Raw genomic sequence first — 10206 nt, forward strand, 5'->3', positions numbered from 1 at the left:
CAAGCCTTAAGTCCTTACAATGTCTCAAAGAGTGCAAGTTTCTAATGTAACAACTCAATGTAGCAGTCCACTGTAATAATTCCAACAGACTGGCAGCTCTGGCAATTTAGTAACTCTACCAATCTGGCAGTCCGTTTACAGCCACTGTCTCTCAAAGAATTTGTAAATCCATAAAAAAAGAGAGATATATCCACAGATGTAGGGTATAATCCACAGGTATAAGGTAAATTAGAATCAATTGATGCTTGGAAAGATGCTGTTCAAAGAAGTAGTTCAAAGGCAATTAGAAAGTTAAAAGTCTCTGCTTAAAGTCTATGTACAAAACCAGGAGACGGACTTCCTGGTTGCATCTCCCGCTTCAGTGCCAAATTTCAACAAGTTTAGTCTCAAATTCGATTAACTTCACCTACTCACGAGTAGTTGGTTTAAATCCGAATTGTCCCAGGAAAAAAGGTCAGCGCTCACCGGCAGCAGCTTCGCGGCTTCGTCTCCGCAGAAAGAGCGATTGACTCACAGCACCGCGCTAGCCCTTTCACGCTCCGGAGCTCCTTACGGGGTTCCTTTGACGTTTCTGGGCGCACAAATGGTGCCCGCCGAGTCCCACGGCCACAGGCTATCTCTGCCTGTGGTTTTCCGACGTGGGTCTCCGCTTCGCCGTAGCGGACGACCTGTTTCTGCGGAGCTTCCTCTTCAGAAAGTAAAGAGGACCGCCATTGCCGTTCGCGCCACCTCCGGAAGTCTCGAACAGGGGTCTTCTAACAACTCTCAGTGTTGAGAATTTGGTTCCACCTAATGGGACAGACGTGTGGAATTGTTGCATGTCACATGTCTGTTTACATTCCAGCACAGCTTGCTGGGAACTTCCGTTTGTGTATAGCTTCCCCTGTTTTGCTTTGGACACGAAGGAGATCAGACATGTTTTCCTTTTGTCCTGATCTACGCTGAATAAACTTGCTTGTCAATATGCTCACACAGCCTCTCGTGCCACTTCTGTTTGCGCAGTGTTTTCTCTGCTGAATAGTGCGCTCAGCCTTCTGAAGCCTGGGCCGCAGATTTATGCTGCACAAAGGACCGGAGTTCGCTTGGCACACCGGCCGGTGGGCTGGAGCCAGCTGGGGGCTGCCAATTGCCCCCGTTTCCTTGGGTTCATGCCAACACTCAGCACCCTTAACAAACTACAGTCCCCAGGATGTTTGGGGGGAATGCTATGACCGTTAAAGTGGCTTTAATTGCATAGTGCAGATGGAGCCTAGTGTTAGGTGCAGCCCAGTTTGTTTATTAATGTATTCTCTCTTTGTAATTTGTTGATTCTGACTTAACTTTCTGACAATAAGAGCTGTTCAACAGTGAAACGGACTCCCTCAGGAGGTTGTGGTCTCTCCTTCCTTGGAGGTTTCCAGTCAGAGGTTGGATGGCCATCTGTCATGGATGCTTTAGTTGAGATTCCTGCATTGCTGTGGGTTGGACCAATGGCCATTGGGGTCTCTCCAAACTCTACGTTTCTTTGATCTTAAGTTACTTACTCTCAGCCCCTACACAATTCTCTGTGTGGCTAGCTATGAGGCTTGTTTCCCACTGGGTGTGGCCAGCATCGAATCTTTCCCACAGGGAAAGAGTGCAATCTTGCAAGTCAATTTTTTTGTAGCAGAAGGATGCATTGTGGGATTGGCAAATGTATCAAAGTTCACCACCTATGACTCATGCCATATCAAATTCTGCCCTCACCCCCAATTTATCTGGGTTTTGGAGGTGCCACTAGACCAGACTGCCTGTATAGAATTATTTCTTTGGATATCGTTGACTCTGGTGCCTAGGTAGCTGTCGTTTCACCGCAAAGTGTTAACTGATCAAGGTGACATTTAATAAACTGGAATCAAGCAGCAGTAAATTATTCCCTGATGTTGCAGCTCTGGAATAATGACACGTTCCTCTTGCAAATGCAAAAAAGAGAAGGTAACATATCAAATGCTTTCTTGCTCTTTAAGATGTTCTATTAATTATAGTATGCTTGACCTCATTTCTTCATCTCCCTCTGAAAAAACAGACCTACTTATTGATTGAGGAAATATTTAGTACTCCATATACCTCTTTAACTGAGCTTTGATCTTTGTAATGGAAACCTGCCTTTCAGAACACTGGGAGGGAGCTGTCCTTTTTTAAAAAAACTGCCTCAAAGCAACAGGAATCATAGAGAAGGGGGGAAGGTTCTGCTCAGACAAAACCACAGCATCTGATCGCGCCACCTAGTGACTAAGCCACAGAATGGTGACTTCCCCACACAGCCACAATGGCTGCGTGCTTAAGCTTACTGGGGATAAGTTCAATTGCTTTTAATGGGATTTATTTCAGAGTAAACATGTTCAGCACTGCGCTGTTTGTGGCACAAATAAACCCTGCAATGTGACCAGCACATTGGGAAGGTGCTAACATGCGTGGACACATACACACGCAATGCCCAACGGTTCTATGCTTACATGATTCACATGCCTCAGATTTTCTTTTCCCTGTGATTCAGCGGTTGGATTCGCTTTACTGTGTTAGGTTGCAGGAACAGGATTTGAACGAATCCGCAGTCATGCTGCCTGGCCTTCTGCCCACACCAAACCTCTGGGGCAAGCTGAGAGTTGCCTCTTGGTCCACCATCTTGAAAACAGTTCTGTTCAAAGCTGAAAAGTGAATGTAGCATGATTGAATCCTTTTTTTTTTTTTAAAGTGAAGCACAGGCTTTAATGCCCATTTTATGGCCCTAGCCAGGTTGGGCTGGTACCCAGGGCCTCATGTGGAGCACCATTTATTTGAAAATTTATAAACAGCAGCAACAACCCAAACCCGTCAACAATCTCAATCGGAGCAACCAGAAAATCCAGACTCTCCAAGTTTCCCTATTTTCCAGGGACAGTCCTGGATTTAGAGAAACTATCCCGATTTCTGGTTTGAATGTCCTGCTTTCCCTTAGGATGTCCCTATTTTCACTGGAAAAATGTTGGAGGGTATGGAGTTATGCAACCCCTGAGCCAAGGAGATAACTATACAACCTTCAGAAGACATCTGGAGGCAGCCCTATATAGGGATATATTTTTTTAATAAAAAAATGTTTAAAGTTTTATAATGTTTTTATATATGTTGGAATCTGCCCAGAGTGGCTGGGGTGGGGCAACAATATAAATAATAACATTTTTATTATGATGGAATAGGACGTCCCTACTTTCAGCAGAGAAATGATGGAGGGTTTGGGAGATCTGAGTGGTGTTTCATAGCACTTTTCTTTTTTGTCAGGCCTCCACTCCCACCCTGGAACTGGTAATAACATTCATTATGAAAACCCATGCAGAAAACTGCCAAGTGGGCTGCCCACAATATGGGAATATCACTTTGAAAGTGGGAGGGAGCCCAGCTTTAAAACTGAGCGTGTTCCCTCCACAGTGTGTGGAGATTTGGCAGGCTTGATGTCAAGGAGAACAATCCTGAGGCCGCCGCAATGAACAGGGCACTGGTGTCAATTTGCAGTGAAATAAAAGGGCAGGACTCTGGCCCATCAGCATGCTACTTTCCTAGCCATTTCCAAGGTCTGCATTTCCCTGATCCCCCAGAGAGGCCCGAAAAAGATTCTTCTGCAAGTGTCTTCCGGCAAGGTAATTTCCCTAGAGGTGTCAAATTCTGCTGCGGAGCTATCACCTGGAATCCATGCTGTGGCAGTTAAGAGAGTTTCAGGACTTTCCAATCACTGCAAAATTCTTTCTCCTCAGCCTTCAGATATGGTTCCCATAACATTCATCAGATTGGTTGCGAGGTCTGGGTTAAAACGAGCAGGGCATGTCCTGCTGATAAAAATCAGGACACGGGACTCATGCCCAAAGCACAGTAAACCCTGTGAGGAGGAGGAGGAGGAGGAGAATAATAATAATAATAATAATAATAATAATAATAATAATAGTTTGGATTTGATATCCTGCTTTATCACTACCCTAAGGAGTCTCAAAGCAGCTAACATTCTCCATTCTCAGTGCCATTACTGAGAAGGCCCCCTGCCTGGTTCCCTTGTAACCTCACTTCTCACAGGGAGGGAACTGCCAGAAGGCCCTTGGAGCTGGACCTCAGTGTCCGGGGCTGAATGATTAGGGTGGAAACGCTCCTTCAGGTATTCTGAACAACATTGGATGCAATCCAAAATGACAAGGGAGCCTTTCGGTTCGTTCAGAATTAAGATCAGCGCTTCAACAGTTGTGATCACAGCAGGAGTCTGGGAAGGGGAAAGGAAGGCAATCTTACCCTGCTCCCCCGTATCTGTCATCTGCTTACTAACCAGGACGATAAATTACCCACATTTGCTTTCTTTCATAAAACTACTGGTCAGGCTACAACGCTTGATGTTAACAAATGAATAGCTGATGTAAAGCAAAGTCACTGGCATAAGGCATTTTCAAAACCATTTGTAAAAGCATGGCAAATCCTAGGATTTGCCGCTTCTTGTTAGAGCTACATTTAATTCTACCAGCTGGGAATCAAATTGTGGCCGGATTGCTGCTATGGTTGTTTTAAATCCACTGCCAAACAAACAGGTGCAATTTTTTCATGGTAGTTCATCAGTTTCAAGCTGCAAATGCATATTTGGGGGGGGGGGAGTTGCTTCTGGGACGACCAAGACACGTTAAATGGCTCAGCTGTTAGAATTGGAAGCTGACACCTGGAAGTGAAATAAGTTGCTGTTGGCTTAAATTTAGTGAACCTTTTACACTCCGGAGAGGAAGGAGGTGAAGCAAATTGTGGATAAAAGTTGTACAGATGTGACTCTTAATATATTGTGAGGAACTCTGCCCCTTGCATTTATAATGTTGCTTGCTTCTCTGAATCAGCAAATTACACAAAAGTGGCATAAGCACATATGGAGAGCATGTTGGATTAGGCCACAGGACCACCTAGTCCAGAATCCTGTTCTCACAGCGGCCAACCAGATGCCTGGGTGAAACCAGCAAGCAGGATCTCAGCACAAGAGCAACTCTCCCCTCCAGCGGTTTCTATCAACTGGAGTTCAGAAGTATTCCTGCCTTCAAATAGAAAAGGTTATGCTGGCCTCAGGTAAAGGTAAAGGTAAAGGGACCCCTGACCATTAGGTCCAGTCGTGGCTGACTCTGGGGTTGAGGCACTCATATCGCTTTTTTGGCCGAGGGAGCCGGCGTACAGCTTCCAGGTCATGTGGCCAGCATGACTAAGCCACTTCTGGCGAACCAGAGCAGCCCACGGAAACGCCGTTTATCTTCCCACCAGAGCGGTACCTGCATGTGGAGGAGCGGAGACATGAACCCGGTTCCCCAGATTACGAGACTAGCGCTCTTAACCACTACACCACACTTGTGGGAGGGTGATTGAAGAAGCAAGCCAAAGAGGAAGCCCTCTGTCTGGCGCCTCTGTTTAAATGGCCCCAGCCAGCCCCCCCCCCCGGCCAATGGATTGGCTGGCCGGGCTCTGACGTGGCCGGGATCCCCTGAGCAATGGGGGACTAAGTCCTCCGCCCCCGGAGGGGAGTGGGTGACCACGCGGTCCACCTCAACTCCTCCCCATGGGGAAGTGGAGCGGATTTCATAATCACTAGGGACATACAAACCCAGCTGAATTCAGGAGCAGGTAGAGAAGTCAGAGAATTCTGGCATAAACTTGAAAGGGGAACAGAAATTGCTCATGTTTGCTTATTCACCCCAGACTCGAGACACTAGGACCTGTTATTTGGAGGTAAAGGTAAAGGACCCCTGGACAGTTATGTCCAGTCTAAGGTGACTATGGGGTTTTGGCACTCATCTTGCTTTCAGGCCAAGGGAGCCGGCGTTTGTCTACAGATAGCTTTCTGGGTCATGTGGCCAGCATGACTAAACCGCTTCTGGTGCAATGGGACACCGTGACAGAAACCAGAGCACACAGAAATGCCGTTTACATTCTGACCACAGTGGTACCTATTTATCTACTTGCACTGGCATGCTTTCGAACTGCTAGGTTGGCAGGAGCTGGGACAGAGCAACAGGAGCTCACTCCGTCGCAGGGATTCAAACCACCGACCTTCTGATTGGCAAGCCCAAGAGGCTCAGTGGTTTAGACCACAGCACCACCTGCATCCCGCATATTTGGAGGTACAGTATGTCTGAACATGGAAGCTCTGAAATAGAAGGTCCCGCCAAGCGTGTGTGAAGATGGAGCCCTGCCTAATGGATTTATTTATTTAGGCAGCATTCCCATGGTAGCCACAGCTCCTGAACTTTCCTCAAGTTCCTTAGGCAATGATTCATCTTTCCCACTCATGTTGCAATGTTGCCAGCAAGTCTAATTACCTTTGCTGCAATTGGCAATACAAGATGCAGACCGTGTGTGTGTGTGTGTGTGTGTGTGTAAGTCTTTAAGGCCATAAGGAACAGATCTTAAATAATAGACAATCTCGCCATGATTCTTTTAGCTCCATCATTTAAATGAGGGTATGCGTGGCAAGCTATTTGAGACAGCAAAGGTTGGTGCTGGCGGTGACTTTTAGTGCTTTTGGAAGCGATGCAGAAGATGTTCAGATGAGATGCTTACCTGTTTTATTTACTGAGAACAGCTCTGCTCCCAACCACCTGCAGGCTGCAAAAATTAGAACAAGTACACTTTTAATCATTCACCTGGGAAATGGGAATTGAGACCGAAACAGCGAAAGAGTCTCACCACATGAAAAATGGAGTCATGAAGATTTCTAGCAAATAGCACACTTTGAGCAGCTCCGCTAGTCTTCTGATAAAATTCTGGCCAACAAAACGCCACATTTGACAGTTTAAAGGTGGCGGCCTCATTTGACAGAGAGGGCACCGTTTTAGACTTCGTTTGCATGAGGGTTGGGAGAGAATCAAGGCAGTGGAGCAGGGAGTTTCTCAGCAAGGTGTAAAGCCCTTTCTTTGAACGTTCAAAATATTAAACTGCATAAAAGCAAGGACAAAGGCAGAAGGCAGAAGGGAGCAGAGAGAGGAAGGCATTGCATAGGGACAAAGAGATGCATAGCTGTAGACTTAGTTTCTTTTCTTTTTTTAATTGAAAGCTGAGGTGGAGTGCTGTCCTAGAAAGGTCAAGGCCCTGGCCACTTTATCTTGTATGATCAGGGCTGGATCTAGACACATCAAAAAAGTGATTCAGTTCAACGCATTGTAAACTTCATACAGGGAAATCCAGTTGGCGGAAGACTGGACTCCACATCGCCATCTGGTGTCACAGAGCTATAGCGCATATAAAGCGCTTTATCTTTACGAATGTATCTGGGTCCCAGGCCTCCTCTCCAAGTCCTCTCTACACAGCTCTGCTCTCCACCTTCCTTGACTGCTTTTGCTTGGCTGGAATGTGTCATTGAACCACGATAAGACCTCTTTCATGCCTGGATGGAAATATGTGTGTGTGCGTTTGCAAACCACTGACTTATACGTGGCCGACTTATGCGTGGGTTGATCCCTCCAATTTTACTGCTGGGCACAACATGCATGGAAAGTGCCCGCTTGGATATATGGACCTCTGCCTGAAAAAGGCCTCCTGTTCCTGCTCTAGATGAATCAGAGGAAAGAGTTGTGTCACTGTTACAAACTCCATTGTGCCCCTCCACCTCTTGATGAGTTGATAGGAACTTGAAGGACACTAGAAAGAAGTTTATCATATCCTGGCTAATGGGAAACTGCACAAAGCTGTCAGCAGCATCTGTATTCTAACTGTTTCTGCTTTTCCTTTATTTCTTTCTTTTGCCATTGAACACTGGTATTAGTTTGTTATGAAGTTTCTGGAGACATTGACCCACTTTCAGCTTTTTCCTGTCTGTTGAGACTGTTAAAACGAAGGAGAAAAGAGGGGTGGGGGGATTTGTTCCTCTGAAGAGAGAGTGCCTTCTTTGAACCGGGTAACTCTTGCGGAGCAAGCCTGGCTACTCTGCCACCTCTCCACCTTCATTTGATCTCCATCCTGCCCACGTAGATGGACAGAGGGTGCGGAGATGGAGCTATATTTGAGTGCCTAAAGAGGTCAGCTGGACCCAAGCTGGGATGACCGTATCTTGGCCAGCTCACGAAAGCTTCTGAGACTTTCCATTTCAGGAATAAGAACAGCGAAGCATAACAAGACTCTTTTAACGGTGTTTCATCTCTTTGGTGACGCAGGAAAACAGCAGGAAGAATAGGGAGGGGGGGAGTTATTAGAAAAGATTAATAGAGTTCTTCCCCCATTTCCTCCTCCCACTGACACTCCCAAGTAGTAGATACATCTCCTAAAGGAAGAATAAAAAAAGACTTTGTATGGTGCTCTGTTTCAAGACAGAGGAGAATACTAATTCGAGGACTGGAGGTGACTGTATTAATCCCTCCAGCATCCGCAGGTAGAAAATGCAATGCACAGGACTTGATTTCTGCATCGCTATTCTGCCAGCAAAGTTGGTTTTCCTGCCAGCTTCCTCTCAACAATAAAGAAAGGGGAATAAATTATGCTGGGAAGGAAAATGGGAAGAGGAGGAGGTGATGTGCATTGAGAGAGAGAGAGAGAGAGAGAGAGAGCGCGCGCAGCATTTTCTCTGAGACGGATTAACATTCTTTCCAGGTCCCAAAACACAGGTTTCTTTTTCCTCCTCGGGTTCCTAACCGCCCAGATTCTTCTTGCTGAGAATTCAAGGATGCTGAAACACCGTTACCTGGGGATTCATAAAAAGAGAGGGAGGGAGGGAGACATGCAGTAAGAATACTGAACAGACCTCAGCAAACCGCTCAGAGGCACAGGTGTGCAGAAATCAAAGGAGAGGTGTAAATGCGAAAAGTCAAAGTGGGTTTTTTTAAGCCTTTCTGACAGGCATTCGGAATCCTATATCCTATGCATCTCAGGGTAGAAACAGAAACAAGACTGAATTATCCAAACCCAGCAAAGGAGAACTGCACTGGCAGCCCATGCCCAGGTGCGTTCCCCATCATTCTGCTCACCTGGGCACCATTGAATTGACTTGTTTTGCCCTTTGAGCCAGATACCTGGAGAGTGCTTTTCAGCCTTCAATGTGGGGTTCTTCAGGGTTCAATTTTATCCCATATGCTCTTCATCTGGATTTTTGGAGTATGTTGTCAGCAATACAGCTGATGGCACACAGCATACTGAGTTTTCTTGGTGGGGGAAAACTTTTTAAAAGTTTTCTTTGCGCTGAAACGAATTTGCATTGAAATGAATAAGTTACGCAATTTATATTAAACAGCAGACAGTGAGGTGAATAAGGTGGGATTTGGTGGGAACCGGCTTGCAGCAGAATGGAAACAGCACTGATTGTGATGAATCCAGTTTGGAACAGATATCACTGCCTTCTTACATTCCTTCTCCTGAGCACCAGTGGGCACTAGCTCCTGCTGCCCTGGCCACTCCTACTCTTTAAAAAGCATTTGGTCTTCAAAACTGATAGTGTTGCGTACTTCCTATGCCGAACCACCAAGTCCTGCACATTTCATGCTTTTGTGGATGCTCTGAGCTATCATACACACTGGAGCAGTAGTTCTCAGACTTTTCTCTCTCTTGGCTGCACATTCGAAATAAAAATTTGCTTGCGCCACACCAAATTTTATTTATCTGTTTGTTAACTTTGTGTACTGCCCTTGGATCTCAGGAGACAAATCTGGATGAAGACAATGCCAGAAGCACTCTATGTCTGAGCGCTGCTGTAGCTTGGCGGAGCAGGCATCATTCAGGAGGTTCCAGCCCAGCTGACCTCCTCTAGGTCAGCCATTGAATCTGCAAGAGCACCAAGTGCAAACATCTGTATGCAGGAACATCTGCACCATCAATGTCTCTTCTGTCATTCTAGTATTGCTTTTTAAGATTTCTAGTGCACTGCAACAAATCTAGGATTGACAATATCACTGCATTCTGTAGAATATATACCGTATTTTTTGCTCTATAAGACTCACTTTTCCCCTCCTAAATAGTAAGGGGAAATGTGTGTGCGTCTTATGGAGCGAATGCAGGCTGCGCAGCTATCCCAGAAGCCAGAACAGCAAGAGGGATCTCTGCTTTCGCTGCACAGTGATCCCTCTTGCTGTTCTGGCTTCTGGGATTCAGAATATTTTTTTTCTTGTTTTCCTCCTGCAAAAACTAGGTGTGTCTTATGGTCTGGTGCGTCATATGGAGTGAAAAATACGGTATATATTCTATGGAATGCAGAAACACACACACATATTAATCCTGGTCTGACTG

This window comes from Podarcis erhardii (assembly GCF_964252035.2).
Source record: "Podarcis erhardii genome assembly, chromosome: 3".
NCBI classification, from domain to species: domain Eukaryota; kingdom Metazoa; phylum Chordata; class Lepidosauria; order Squamata; family Lacertidae; genus Podarcis; species Podarcis erhardii.